Source organism: Mauremys mutica, chromosome 2, assembly GCF_020497125.1.
Source record: "Mauremys mutica isolate MM-2020 ecotype Southern chromosome 2, ASM2049712v1, whole genome shotgun sequence".
NCBI lineage: Eukaryota > Metazoa > Chordata > Testudines > Geoemydidae > Mauremys > Mauremys mutica.
Window position 1 is genome coordinate 27,172,307 of NC_059073.1, and position 15,424 is coordinate 27,187,730.

Below are 15,424 nucleotides of genomic sequence, written 5' to 3' on the forward strand. Positions count from 1 at the left end.
CTATTGGCTGGTTACAAATTAAGAATTCTGTTAAGAATTACTGTTGAAAAAAGAAAAGATAAACCACAGAAAGTGTGTCTTTCTAGTCCAGCGTATGAAAAGAAGCAGAGATTCAGATGAAGAATACAAGGGCCTGATTCCCCACTCCATTACACCAATTTTATTCTGGTGTAACTTCACTGGTTTTATTAAACTTATGTAACAGAGTAGATAATCAAATTCAGTTCAGCCAGCTCAGGGCAGAGTCTGCCCTGGTGTAACACCAACAAATTCAGCTAAGTTACACTTGGAATGAATTTGGCCCCTTATTAACAAAAACATGGACAAGATATTTAGGCCCTGATCCAGCAAAGCATTTACACACACGCTGAACTTCAAGCACAGAAGTAGGTCAGTTGAAGTCAATGGGACTACCCTGTCTCTTTCACCAACAAAAGTTGGTCCAATAAAAGGAAAAGTCTTGTAATTTTAAAATGCACACCTAAAAAAAATAGGGAGCAATCTTTATGACGTTCTTCACCACAGTATCCGGGTATCTCACACACACAGACGGATTTAGTGTAACACCACTGCTGTGATATAGGGAAACTGAGACACAGATGGATTTCGTGGCTAGACCTCTCCTCCGGACTTAGGAAGCCCATGGAAGGGAAAGGTACAATTGAATTCCCTGCACCAAAGAGAGTGGTTTTGTCTCCAGTGCCTTCCCCTGCTTTCACACCCCTCTGTCAACATGGCTTTTCCTGTTGCCACACAACAAATGCAGCTCCCGTTGTGTTCTGGCTTTCCCAATACTTGATTTACATCAGAGAGATAGGTGGGTGAGGTAATATCTTTGATTGGACCAACTTCTGTTGGTGAAAGAGACAAGCTTTCGAGCTTACACAGAGCTCTTCTTTGGAACCTGGAAACATACTCAGAGTGCTACAGAGAAATACAAGAGGTGGAACAGATTGTTTAGCATAAGTAGTTAACACATATTTCAAGTGGACCTTGAATGGTCCCTTGAAATATGTAACTACTTATGCTAAACATTCTGTTCCACCTCGCATTTAGCTGTGACACTGTGTAAGCTCAAAAGCTTGTCTCTCTCTCCAACAGAAGTTGGTCCAATCAAAGATATTACCTCACCCACCTTGTCTTGGGACTGACATGGCTGCAACAATACTGCATACATCAGAGAGCTAGGCAGACTGGCAAATCAACATTCCTTTGTCTTGAACAAACTTGTTAATCAACTGTGCCTGGTTACACGGTTTAAACATTCTTAGTATATACATACAACAATTTAACTGTCACCCACACATACAACGTGCAAACCAGTTTAATATAAGCTTTCATTTGATACCTCACACAACATTCTTCATAGGTAAATACTATGACAGCAATGTGATAGGTGTAGTGAGTTTGTCAGGCCTGATAGCAGCTCACTACTCTGTGTCAGCAGCTAATGGGCCTCTATGTCACAGGATCCATTCCCACATCAGCCAGTTGGGAAGAGGGTGAATGTGTATATGCTACATTCCTTAAAGGTGTGTAGCAGGCTGTGTACTTCCTCAGGCAGCGGGAGAGGGGAGTGGACAGAAGGTGTCTCCTCCCAGTGCCTCTCTGTGGAGAGGTGCAGCTCTACACTACCCATAAAGCAGGGCTGTGTTGAATAGGCACAATCTAGCCCTAAGTGATTTTCCCAAAATTCCCTAGGAAAACTGGGGTAGAACTGGGATTAGAATCCCTATCAGGTCTTAATTGTAAGACCATTCTTCCTCTTTAAATACACTTTTGTCTGAGCAAGAGGTAAAAGACCACTGCTGCTACTTGCTCCTGGGCAGAAAATGAATGATGGAAGAAGTAGCCAGATCTTCAAAAGCATGTTCTCTAATTTGGTGAAATGGTATTTCTCCCACCCAGTTTCAAGGACTGTAACAACAGTCAAAAGATATTCATATTATAACAGTAGTTAAGACTAAATTATTTTATGTCAGATTTACCTCTATACCCATGCAGAACTCTATTTCATGTTTCATGATCTTCTCATAAACAAACTAGGGAAATGCAACCCAGACGGAGCTACTATAAGGTGGGTGCATAACTGGTTCGAAAACCATTCCCAGAGAGTAGTTATCAGTGATTCACAGTCATGCTGGAAGGGCATAACGAGTGGGGACCCGCAGGGATCAGTTCTGGGTGTGGTCCTGTTCAATATCTTCATCAATGATTTAGATAATGGCATAGAGAGTACACGTATAAAGTTTGTGGACAATACTAAACTGGGAGGGATTGCAAGTGCTTTGGATAGCATTATAATTCAAAATGATCTGGACAAACTAGAAAAATGGTCTGAAGTAAATAGGATGAAATCCTCAATACGGACAAATGCAAAACACTCCACTTAGGAAGGAACAATCAGTTGCACATATACAAAATGGGAAATGACTGCCTAGAAAGGAATACTGTGGAAAGGGATCTGAGTCATAGTGGACCACAAGCTAAATATGAGTCAACAGTGTAACGCTGTTGCAAAAAAAGTGAACATCATTCTGGGATGTATTAGCAGGAATGTTGTAAGCAAGACACGAGAAGTAATTCTTCTGCTCTACTCCATGCTGATTAGGCCTCAACTGGAGTATTGTGTCTAGTTCTGGTCACTACATTTCAGGAATAATATGGACAAATTGGAGAAAGCCCAGAGAAGAGCAACAAAAATGATTAAAGGTCTAGAAAACATGACCTATGAGGGAAGATTAAAAATATTGGGTTTGTTTAGTCTGGAAAAGAGAAGACTGAGGGGACGTAACAGTTTTCAAGTACATAACAGGTTGTTACAAGGAGGAGGGAGAAAAACTGTTCTTATCCTCTGAGGATAGGACAAGACGCAATGGGCTTAAATTGCAGCAAGGGAGGTTTAGGTTGGACATTAGGAAAAACTTCCTAACTGTCAGGGTGTTAGGGTTAATAAACTGGAATAAATTGCCTCGGGAGGTTGTGGAATCTCCATCATTGGAGATTTTTAAGAGCAGGTTAGACACACACCTGTCAGGATGATCTAGAGATAATACTGAGTCCTGCCATGAGTGCAAGGGACTGGACTAGATGACCTCTCGAGGTCCCTTCCAGTCCTAGGATTCTATAATTCTATATGATTCTATTTCAACATGGGGCAGCAAAGGTAGTCGTGTTATGGCCCTTTTAAATTTCATTTAGCTATTATGTTTGCTTATGAAAGAAGTGTTTTGATAAGTTACAAGTCAGAATGGTTTTCTGTGAAAGCCTTACGCACCTACTGAAGAGAAGAGATCAGCCAATGTCCCTTAATGTTTCATTATAAGTGCCAAATAACAAGGAAGAAAATTAATCACTTTCTGTAAAGAAACTGAGAAATACCTTGGAGAGCTATTGATTGTACCAGACTACACTACATTGCTTCCAAATGCATTTACGCTAAATGGCAACAATGATTTGACTCGGGAGATTCTGCAGCATCAAATCTTTTCTTTTCTTTTTTGGTAGAGTCACTTTTTATCTCTCCACAAATACTTCCAAATGACAAAACCAATCCTATCTACTTTACGTGGGTTTTCTTCATCAAGCCTGGATCCTGCAAGCACATAAGCATGTGAACTTGAGAGGGACTACTCAAGCGCATGAAGTTACTCACATGCTTGGGATGCACAGAATCAGGGTCTTAACTAACACAAAACTTCATCTTTGAGAAAAAATGTGTTAATAAATATTCCAGTTAAGACTTTGAGGTTTTCAAACCTACTTAAAGGTTTTCACTTTAAATCACACACAAAAAAACCCAAACAGGCAAGGTTTTGTGCAAGCTCAGCACTTTCCCTCCACCAGATTAGTGATATGAATGTGTACACAACTGTCAAGTAACCACTTATGAATCATGAATGCTTCCCTTTGCCAACCAGCTACCAAGGATTTTGTCTGGCTTGATTAGATCTTGTTAAATGTTCACAAGTGGACTAGCTTTTAAAAGATAAGAAGCATTTCCCCACCACTCCTTGTAATTAAATGGAAATGTTCCTTTACAAAAGCAGACACAGAAAAATTTGCCTGTTCTATTGAACAACTTGCCCTCCTTCTCCAGCAGTGTCAATGGAGATTTTGTCTAAGGCCAGATCTAAACTACAGACCTATATTGGTATAACTACATCACTCAGAGGTGTGAATAATCCACACCCCTGAGGAACATAGTTATACCGACCTAACCCCTCACCCCGTGTAGACGGGCGAGCTTCTCCTCCCAACATAGCTACTACCTCTCGGGAAGGTGGAGTAACTATACCAATAGGTTCTATCAGCATAGAAGTATGTTCACTTAAGCACTATGGTGACACAGCTGCATCAGTGCAGCTGTGCTGATCAGGGGCGGCTCCAGGCACCAGCGCTCCAAGCACGTGCCTGGGGCGGCAAGCCGCGGGGGGCGCTCTGCTGGTCGCCGCTAGGGCGGCAGGCAGGGTGCCTTCGGCGGCATGCCTGAGGAGGGTCCGCTGGTCCCGCGGCTTTGGTGGACCTCCCGCAGGCATGCCTGCGGGGGGTCCGCTGGTCCCGCGGCTTCGGTGGACCCGCCAAAGCCGTGGGACCAGCGATCCCTCCATGCTTGGGGCGGCAAAATGTCTAGAGCCGCCCCTGGTGCTGATGCAGCATTTTAAATCTAGATCTGCCCTAAGCCTATGTCCTTGCAACTCATCATTCTGGGTGAAATGGAACCTCCAAACACACAGGAGAGCTAAGTGAGTAGGTGTCCTATCTTGGGGAAGTAAATGCATAATCAGATACACAGATTTAATGCTGTTTTATTAGCAGAACTCATGCATCCTGCTTCTTATTCTGAGTCCCAGCACCTGAGTCCCATCCAACAGTGTTGGGGTGCTTAGATCACAACAATATGCTGGCCTTAAAGAGAACATCATTACAATGGATTTTCTGCCTGGAACTATGGAGAGGTCTGAATTTACTCACCAGCATGTAGGCATATCATGGGGCACCTCTGCACTGCTACTCCAGTCCCTGCACTAGGAAGGGGCAAAAAATCCACTTTACATATTCACTGCCAAAGGTTTGTGGTCGGTGAAGGCATGACCCTGCCCCCGCTCCTACTTCTACCACATCATAAGCAGTGATGGTCTAGAGCCTCTGAATACAAGAAGTCTGTAGCAGAGCAGTCGGCTTTGGGACGGCTTTGGGACGTTTCCAGGGCCCCTACATGCTTGAGTGAATTTCTCTCTTGGTGCTTATTTTACTTCCTCTTAAATGTGTTGTGCAATCTCCTCTTCCTGCCTCTTTGCCTAGTACTTCAATTCCCAGGAGTACAATAGTTACTGGCCTTTTACATATAACTCAGATGTTCCAAAATGTAACAGAAACGGAATCAACAAGAAGGCTATTATTAGCTTGGATGTATTTTATTCTACACAATTTAAGCTGCTTGAGTTGTTTTTTGAGTTAGAGATGAACGAAAAGAAATCCTCTAAAACTGTTATTTTTTAATTTAGTGCAACTCCATCCCCTTTAAGTCACTTATTTTCCAAACATCAAGTATATTCAAGCAGTTTGTCTTTCAAATGCCCCTTTGATCAATTTACAAAGATTTTCTATAAAACCTAAAATCAATAGAAAAATCCTATGATTTTATTCCCTGCTACAACCATGTGGCCTCCTCCTGGGCACCTCCTCAGGGCAACCCTGCAGGTGGTGCCTCACCTCAGTTTCCCTCTTGATTCCTCAGATAAACTCAGTACAGCCTTCAGATTACAGAAATAGCCCTATCTGCAGGGTAATTTATTACCAAAAGCCACACTACCATAAACCAGAGCTGCTGTCCTCTACCCAGTCCAAATAGTACATGTATCCCAACACCAAGTTTGGCTCCAGCAACTCTCACCACAACTCACCCCAGTTCCCAGTGTCTCTCAGCACACCTCACTCCAGTTCCCAGGTAGGCTCCAGCATCTCTTATCACACCTCACTCCAGTTTCCAGGTACAGCTCCAGTGTCTCTCATCGCACCTCAACTCAGCTCCTCTCTAGCTGAGGTGTTTCTCGACACTGTTGCCTCCCCACGTATGGTTACAATTTTTGCGGAGACCTCACTGGGCTCATCCCTGCACCATTCCTCAGTCTTCAGGCCTCTCTGGCTTCAGCCCTCCAGCGCAGAGAGCCAGGCATCTCCATCTGCTACTTTCAGCCTTCAGGCCTCTCTGGCCTGGGAAAGTCTGCAGGTGACTCCCTTCCTCTCTCACCACCCTGATCTGGCTCCATGGCTCAACAAGGGAATTTTCCCCACTCCTTCCTCCTTAAAGCTCTCAGCCCGCCTCTGCCCTTTCTCTGAGCTCTCATGACTCTCTTAACCGTGATTTTTTCATGAATTTCACACTATCTGAGGTGAAATCCTGGCCCCATGGATGTCAATGGGAATTTTGCCACTGACTTCCATGGGACCAGGATTTCACCCTTGGTGTTTTTCTTAAAGCTCCCGCTTCTGGAATCGAGTGATTGCATGAGTGTAACTGGTCGGACTCACCCCCGCGGCGCCTCCTGCTGGTTGCTCTGGGGAATTAGCTCTGTTCCAGCGTTCGGAGCGCCCTCTGCAGGCTGGTGATCCACCTGTCTTCAGGCCCCCCGTGTCCCTCCCTGGACCCGGTGCCCTCTTACTTGGGGTGCTGCCCCCAGCAGTAACCCCTTTCGCTCTGGGTCTCCCCTCCTTAGGGAACCCCCACCCTCTATCTCCACCTTGCCTCAGTATATGGCTACTGTCAGTCATTGTCTAGCCCCACATCCTGGGGCAGACTGCAGTATCAGCCTACTCATCACAGGCAAGGAGGGTTTGGACCTGCTGCTTTGTCCTACCCCTGGGCTGCCCTCTGCAACCCACAGTACCTTTGGCCCACTGCTAGGCCGCAGCCTGGGGCTTTCTAGGCTGGAACTTCCCAGCTCCTCAGCCTTTTCCCCAGGGCCGGCTCCAGAGCCCAGCGGGGCAAGCACCCGCCTGGGGCGGCCCTTTCCCGGGGGGGCGGCAGGCTGGGCCGGCGGACCTGCCGCAGTCATGCCTGCGGGAGGTCCACCGGAGCCCCGGGAGCAGCGGACCTGCCGCAGGCATGACTGCGGAGGGGACGCTCAGCCGGCAGCTCCAGTGGACCTCCCGTAGGCATGACTGCGGATGGTTCGCTGGTCCCGCGGCTCGGCTGGACCTCCCGCAGGCATGACTGCGGCAGCTCAACCGGAGCCGCCGGACCTGCGAACCGCCCGCAGCTGCGGGAGGTCCAGCCGAGCCGCGCAACCAGTGGACCCTCTGCAGTCATGCCCGCGGGAGGTCCGCTGCTCCCGCGGCTCCGGGGCGCCTCCCGCGCATGACTGCTTGGGGCGGCCAAAAACCTAGAGCCGCCCCTGCTTTTCCCCAGCCCTGCTTCACTCAGGTATTCAGCCTCAAACTAAGCAGCCAGGCCCATCCCTCTCTGAAGGCAGAGAGAGACTGTCTGGCTCCTGGCTTCCCTGGCCTTCTTATAAGGCCTGTGGCTCAGTTTGGGGCGTGGCCTCACCTGCAGCCACTCCCTCAATCAGCCCAGCTTTTAGAGCCACTGCTCTCAAGCCCTGCCAGGCCACTTTTAAACCCCTTCAGGGCCGGAGCGGGGTCCACCCCGCTACACACCCCCCACCTCAAGAACCCCTCCACCGGGGGGCAGGTGGGGTGCTCTACCGGCCCAGCTTTCTCCTCAGCTGGGCCCGCAGAGAATCTCTTTCTGCTCGCAGGCTCTCCAGCACTTGGAGCAGCCTGCTTCCTTCCTCAATTGTTTGGGTCCCCACCGTAGACCTCTCTGGTCCTACGTGGATTCCCACATCAGTTTGGGTTCCCACATCGGCCCTTCCAGCCCTTGTGTGGGTTCCCTGATTTAGGTGGGGCCTCTCTGCCCCAGCCCCCTTCTCTCTAGGGGCCTCAGTCTGGACTACCCCTTCCTGGCGGCTAGTCCCAGACCGAGCCTTGGTTTCAGGCACTCCCCCTTTCTGCCTCAAGGGACAATGCCTCTTGATGTGGCCCTTGGTGTGGCAGTGGAAGCACCCCCGGCGCCTTCCCCCTGCCACGGCCCTGCTCGTGCTTGTTTGGGCCCTAGCCCCTTCTTCTGGACTGGCCCGGGCCTTGGGAGCCCTGCAGGGGCACTCCCTTTTCAGGTGTCCCGACTCCCCACAGACCCAACAAGTTTGGAGCCCCCCTGTTAACTTCACAGGGGGCACTCGAGTCTTGTAGGGACACTCCCTTCTGAAGTGTCCCCATCGCCCACAGGCGAAACAGTCTTTAGGCCCCGGCACTGGCCTCCAGCCCAAGGTGCCTGGCCCCTGTTGAGGTCCATGTCCCCGCCCCCGCAGCAGCTGAAGCAGCCATGCTTGCTGCTCGGCAAGCCGGGCCACACAGGCTCTCCAGTAATAGTCTCTTTTCATTTTCTTCTCCACCATTTTAGTTCAGTCTCCAGTCTCTACTCCAGGCAATAGTCCTCAGTCCTTGCCCTGGCCCCTTGTATCAGGGGCGGACCTCTATGCCTGCATTCTCCACCACGTGTAAACGGGTCGGACTCATCCCCACGGCGCCTCCTGCTGGTTGCTCTGGGGAATTAGCTCTGTTCCAGCGTTCGGAGCGCCCTCTGCAGGCTGGTGATCCACCTGTCTTCAGGCCCCCCCGTGTCCCTCCCTGGACCCGGTGCCCTCTTACATGGGGTGCTGCCCCCAGCAGTAACCCCTTTCACTCTGGGTCTCCCCTCCTTAGGGAACCCCCACACTCTAGCTCCACCTTGCCTCAGTATATGGCTACTGTCAGTCATTGTCTAGCCCCACATCCTGGGGCAGACTGCAGTATCAGCCTACTCATCACAGGCAAGGAGGGTTTGGACCTGCTGCTTTGTCCTACCCCTGGGCTGCCCTCTGCAACCCACAGTACCTTTGGCCCACTGCTAGGCCGCAGCCTGGGGCTTTCTAGGCTGGAACTTCCCAGCTCCTCAGCCTTTTCCCCAGCCCTGCTTCACTCAGGTATTCAGCCTCAAGCTAAGCAGCCAGGCCCATCCCTCTCTGAAGGCAGAGAGAGACTGTCTGGCTCCTGGCTTCCCTGGCCTTCTTATAAGGCCTGTGGCTCAGTTTGGGGCATGGCCTCACCTGCAGCCACTCCCTCAATCAGCCCAGCTTTTAGAGCCACTGCTCTCAAGCCCTGCCAGGCCACTTTTAAACCCCTTCAGGGCCGGAGCGGGGTCCACCCCGCTACAATGAGCATCTCAGCTTTCATTTAAAATAAATAAGTTTCTAACCCTCATGGTCACAGAGAAAAGCCTGAAAATGTGAAACAAGTGCACCCTATCTTCCTACCATAGTTACATGGCTCCTATCACCATAATATCTGAACACTAATCATTATCATTATAACCCCTCTGTGAGATAGCGAAATACTATTATCCCCATTTTACAGCTGGAGAACTGAGGCACTAAAATGAAATGACTTGCCCAAGATCACACAAGAAGTCTGTAGCAGAGCAGAAAATTGTCTCCCGAGTCCATGGCTAGTGTCCTAACCATAGTACCTTCCTTCCTCTCAATCCTAAAGGCTGAGAAATCAGAAGGCAAATAAAAATAACCCAAAATTTAGTTTTAAAAATCTCATGATTTTTAATCCAAGATCATGATTTTAGGGCCTGACTCATTATTTTTAAATGACCGGTTGCCAATACTAGAGTTGCAGTCTACAGGGATAGAGTAGGGTTGCCAACTCTGACTGAAGCTATTCTGGAAGTTTTTTCCCCCCCCCAACATGACTGTCATTTTCTTAAAATATCCTATTAAAATCTCCTGGATTGCTTTCAACAGTCACTGGAAAATTGATGGCAATTCTGAGAAACTCCAGGCCAATCCTGGAGAGTTGGCAACCCTATGATAGAGTCATATCTTGTACCAGGGCTCCCATTCACTGCTCAAATTTATATATGGGCAAAATTGGGCCCTTTCTTTTGTTCACTGTGAATTTTAAGTCGACATTTTCAGCACCGTGACAGCTTAGAACAGGCAACAGTGATGATGGATAATGGCAGTTACCTCATATTATAGAGAAAATAAAAGATTTTTCTGGTCACAAACATCCACTAAATAATTTAGCCTCATCTGTTTTTCCTGAATGACTTTATAATACTCATTTTATGTTACCCAAATGGTGCTAATTTTTAAAGTTGTTTAATTTCCATGTCAGTTCCTTCTTCAGGCTTCTGTACTCATAATGCTTCCACACAATGCATTTGGTGTGTGCACGATTTAATGCTACTTTTCGTTTCTTTATACCTAAGTTTCTCTTTTTGCACTGACCAGGCAGCAAATATATCAGCTCAGGTTCTCCCTTCCCACTAAATTACTCACAGCCAGCTGCTGAGTTCATTCAATTGAATCCTTAGAAGTCAAGAAGCAACAAACTGCTTCCTATGCCATAAAATTATATTCTACAGTCTGTAACAAATTTGGGTAATAATCAGTTGGATGGATAATTTATACAATTATGATGATCTTGCTTGAAATTGTTCTACATACTTGCAGAATCACTGCTGTGAATAATCAGTGGCGTACAGCTCTTCAAAAGCAATTGACATTATTTGATATTCTAAATTTGAACAACTTTTATTGGTTTCTCTTCCCTGACTGGGTTAGCATAAATTCTAGAATCAGGTTTCTGAGGCAAACACCATTTCAAATACAAAATTTGCTTCCTTCGAATATTCTGTAACGGTCATTTAAATTAAATTAATTAAATTAAAATTCACTGTTTCCATGATGTGTATTATAATTATGTGTTAGGTTTTTCTGGTACAGCCGCACTGGCAATGTGTAAGGCTCTGTGCAAAACCAGGAATACACAGTCCTTGCTCCTTTAAAGGTGTGCTTGCATCCTTTAAAGACAAAATATACTTACAAAGGGAGAAAGAAAGAATTACAATATGCAAACGCTATTTTAAAAATATCCTGTCAATACATTCACTTTGTAGACTATACACAGGGGAAAAAAGGCAAAACGGATGCAAACACATACAAAGCGAATGTGGTTAAAAATTGAGATGAACACTAATAGAAATGTTGTGACAGTATTCACCAGCTCCAGTGGCCTTAACAAGAGGAGACAGTGAAATGAAATAAATAAACAACTGTCTTGGATCTCAAGACAAATGTGGTACTAGAGAATGGTTTACACAAACCTTGTAAAAACCACATAATAGCCAGAAAGGGTAAATATTTCAAAGCTGATCATGTTAAAACTGTTTATAAAGGGAAGGATTCCAGGGGCCATGTGGATTCTTCCTGCATAACATCGCTGAGAGAAAAAGAGCCTTTCCTCTCCATCCACCCCACTAAAATTCTGATCCAGACACTCATCATTTGATGCCTCAAGGCTTCTCCTCTTCTCTACCCTTGAGAAACGCAAACTTGCCCAGCTCGCAACCATTCAAAAACAAAGATAATTTTCCTGGCTAGTCGTTTTGACCATGTCACCCTTCTGTTTGCATCCCTCCACTGGCTCTCCCTTCTCCCTCCCATCAAACACAAACTATTTATCTTCACTTTCAAGGCCCTCCACAGCTTATCCCCACCATGTCTATTATCTCTCTGATAGACCACTGGGGATAGTGACTCACATACATACCTGAGCTCAATGGTGCCAAAACATCTTTGTGCTTTTTCTCATGCTGCCCCTCACATACAGGAGCTCCTGGTAAACCTTTGCAAACATATCTCATTGGCCTTCTTCATCACCCTTCTTTAAATTCTCCATTGCTGTGATACCTACAAAAAACTTGATAACAGGCAAAACGTGTGCTGAGACCATGCTGCTAACATGCTGACCAGCATTGTCTCAGAGTTTCCTTGTGCTCTCCTGTTTGTCTGTATCCACCAGTTGTCTCTTATCTTCTCTACTTGTAGTCTCTCTAAGGCGGAGACAATATTTTCGTTGTGTGTTTGTGCAGCACCTAGCTACACGCTACCACAAATTAATAATAACAAATTAATAGTCCAATTTCAAGTAGAGACAGAAACAATTTAAGAGTAGCTAATTTGCAGAAACATATTTTGCTAAATAATCCTTCTCTCATGCCATTTTTTCTCCCTGACTTTCTACCTCCTCATTCCCAGCATTGCTGTGTTAGACACAAGAAAGAGTTTTAATGGCTAAAGTTTCACTACCAGCGCTACCAGTAACAGACACTGGATACCACACTGTGAGTGATTCTAGCACCTCATGTTGTCCTGAGGAGGCTAAAATTCCTTACATTTGTGTATTAGTAAAAAGTGCCAAAATTTACAGTTTAATTTTGGGTTTAACATCTGTGCCTCGGTCTTCCCATCTGTGAAATAAGGACAATGGTACTTACTTACCTACCAGAGTTATTGGGATGATTAACTGAAGCTTCTAAAACACTAATGAGGTATTCAGGGGAAAGACACTATATAAGTACAAAGTATACCAATATGACATAAACCTCCTGAAAGCCTGAGTCTGTGATCAGTTTCATAATTTTTGAAGTTTAAATTCCAGGAAAGGGTCTCATATTAAAGACCTGATTCTCCACTGCCTTGCACTTTGTACAGCCATTTACACATGTGCAAAGTGAGTGTGAAATGTTATCACTTTGATTTGGTACACAGCATTGAAGAATCAAAAAAGAATCAGGCCTCTGATATTTAAAACTCAGCCTTCCTATTTGTGCTTACTTAATTTTCAGGCCTAGTCAGGTACTTTTTCAGTTATTTGAAAGTACGTTTGACGTCACTGGGATGGCCAAGGATCTGAATGCAACCTGCTGGGTGAGGCATTGTTAAAAATAGGCCAGAAGTCATTGCAAAATCATATTGTTTGAAGTTCTGAAAATAATTTTACACTTTGGAGTTGTGTTTTTATATGGATGGAGCCTATGATGAATCAGTTACGTAGTTTGTACAATATAGTTTTCAGCACCTATGAAATGGAAAAGTCAATATTTGCCCCTCCTTTTGTATTATATCCTGTAAAGCGTAGAGTGGAAAGATACAGTAGAAACTTTGACTATGAGAGATGTCAGACTTGGTTGTATGTAAATAGCTTTTCTCATTGTGACCTTAGGGCCATCTTATCTTGCTGTAACACGTTAGGTTTCAAGATCAACCTTATTTTTAAAAACTGTTGGACTGGAGTCTGAAAATGCTTTATGTTTAAGACTGGACATCCTCATGGTGCTACAGGTCTTTTTTGCAGTGTAGCCATATCCTGAGAACCAAATCCTATCTATCCCCAAACAAGGAGGGACCCATCGGATGCAGCAGGAATAAGATTTGGGGAGCCCACCCAGTGGTGCAGACTGCTTGCGCGTCCCTAAACCCAGCTCTATGAGGTCTCCTTCTTTGTCCCTGCTGGGTTGTTGTGGGAACGAGGAGCCTTAGTAAGGCAGCGGGGCAAGGCTAGTGGGTCCAAATGGCAGAGCAGCCACAGGATATTGCCCTCTGAGAAGCAGGGTGTAAAAGCAGCAGTGGTGACTGAAGCCTCCGAGCTGCTTTGCAGTCATTACTCTAACCCTGCCTTCCTTTCTGGGGCCCAAATGGTGGATTCACCAAGCTCAGACAGTCCAGTATGATGTGGGGGAGAGAGGATTTGTCTTGTAAATAAGACTCTTGCACCTTTAGTGCAGCTATTTTCATATATTCATTCAACTATTACAACTTTGCTCCATGTTACAGAAAGCCAAACTTTGGATCACAACTCTCCGATTGGTTATTTGTGTAGAGTCTCTGCTGAGGCAAATTTTAACTGTAACCTGTTCCCTGCTCTAAACTGATGAGGTTTCTCTCTTTAGTGAACAGGGCTAATTTCATTTCTCTCTGTTGGAACCGTCCTTGCTTTCCCTCCTTCACTCACTCTCTTAGTGCGGAGTTCCCAACTACTGGAGGGTAAGAGGTATCTATGTTATGTCAGTTACCAATCCAAACAGAAGCCGCACTTCTTTCCTCTCTGGGTTGCCATCTCTTTTCCTGACCCACATCTCTCTAATTTTACATAAATCTCTCTCTTTCCACAGTTGGATAGTCATATCTTTCTTTATTCTCAAACCTCCTTGGATTTCCTGTGTTTCTCCCTGCTGACACCCTTAGTGTCTGTGTGTCATCTTTCCCCTTCCCCTTTGGTTCCATGCATCTCATTCCCCTTCCTTGTTTCAGAGTTTCCAGAAATGAAGGAGCATGATTGCATATTATTATACCCATAATATCACACAATAGCACTTTTCTGGCAGCGCAGGACTGTCTAGATTAAAATATTTTATTTTTCTTTAGATCTAAATTCAGTTTCACTTGGCTGTAGCCACTGCTACTATGCAGGAACATAAGCATAGTCATGCTGCAGATATTTATCCTCAAGGGCTTGGGAAAATATGGGATTTCAATACACAGTTCAAACCCCTCCTCCTCCAAGTTAGTAGCAAAACTTGACTTTATTTTAAGTATTCATGAATTTGATTAATATTTAACTTTAAAGAAAATTGCAGAGACCTTGAGAGAGAAGCTAAATATTTAAAGAGTAATATATACAAAAAGAAATAAATTAAATAAAAATGATGGTAGGATTACACAGTTACTGTTTTGGGAGAGCTTTAAAATAATGCAAAAATTAAAGTCCCTAAAGCAAAATAATCTTGGCTACATTATCCAGTACATATTGAAGTAAATGTGGTTACACAGCGATAACTAGGAATGCAATTTAGATCATGTTTAATTTGTAGTACATACACTATGTAAAAGCCTAAATGGATAGTTTGAATATTGTATATTCTTGTTTACAAAGAAAAATATGAATAAAAGGTAGTGCACATATGGAAGTTAGTATTTCTGTAGAGATCTTAACTGTTGCATTTCCTGACATTATTAACTTTGCAAGCTAATGTTATGTTTATGTAGGCTTTTTTGGCAATCAATCTTCTAGGGTGCTATTATAGAGTGTACAATTCCTGGAAGCTCAGGTACACTTCTTGAAACCACCATATGAACTAATCCTGCCTTGCTGATGCCTCTTAACTTTGGCCTTCCCGCTCCCTGTACCAGCCCTCCAACAACTCAATCTCCCCCACAATAATATTTATTCAAATGCATAATTATACATTTATGCTTGGGCTCTGTACTCCAGAACAGACTGGGGTCTACAGAGACCAGGATATTTGTCTCAAGAGAAGGAAATACCCAGACTAGTCCCTGACAACTTTCAGCGAAACCGGGAGAGGAAGCCAATCCACCTCCTTCCTAGTTTCATGGTGTTCTCCTCACCTCATCCATTAAAAAAAACTCTATCATGGTCTCCAGCTCCAGTGATGTGAAAGGGGGACCAGGGAGAGGGAGTTCTGTCAGAGCATTGCGCACAGAGCTTCCCCACCCATCCTGATACC

The 15,424-nt window shown here is 45.2% G+C and overlaps 1 protein-coding gene across 2 annotated transcripts in view; it reads right to left on the reverse strand.

Annotated features, from left to right (window-relative positions):
• Positions 1-15,424, reverse strand: part of DEPTOR (DEP domain containing MTOR interacting protein) — a 104,998-nt gene that overhangs the window by 80,974 nt on the left and 8,600 nt on the right. The gene's annotated exons all lie outside the window — the stretch shown is intronic.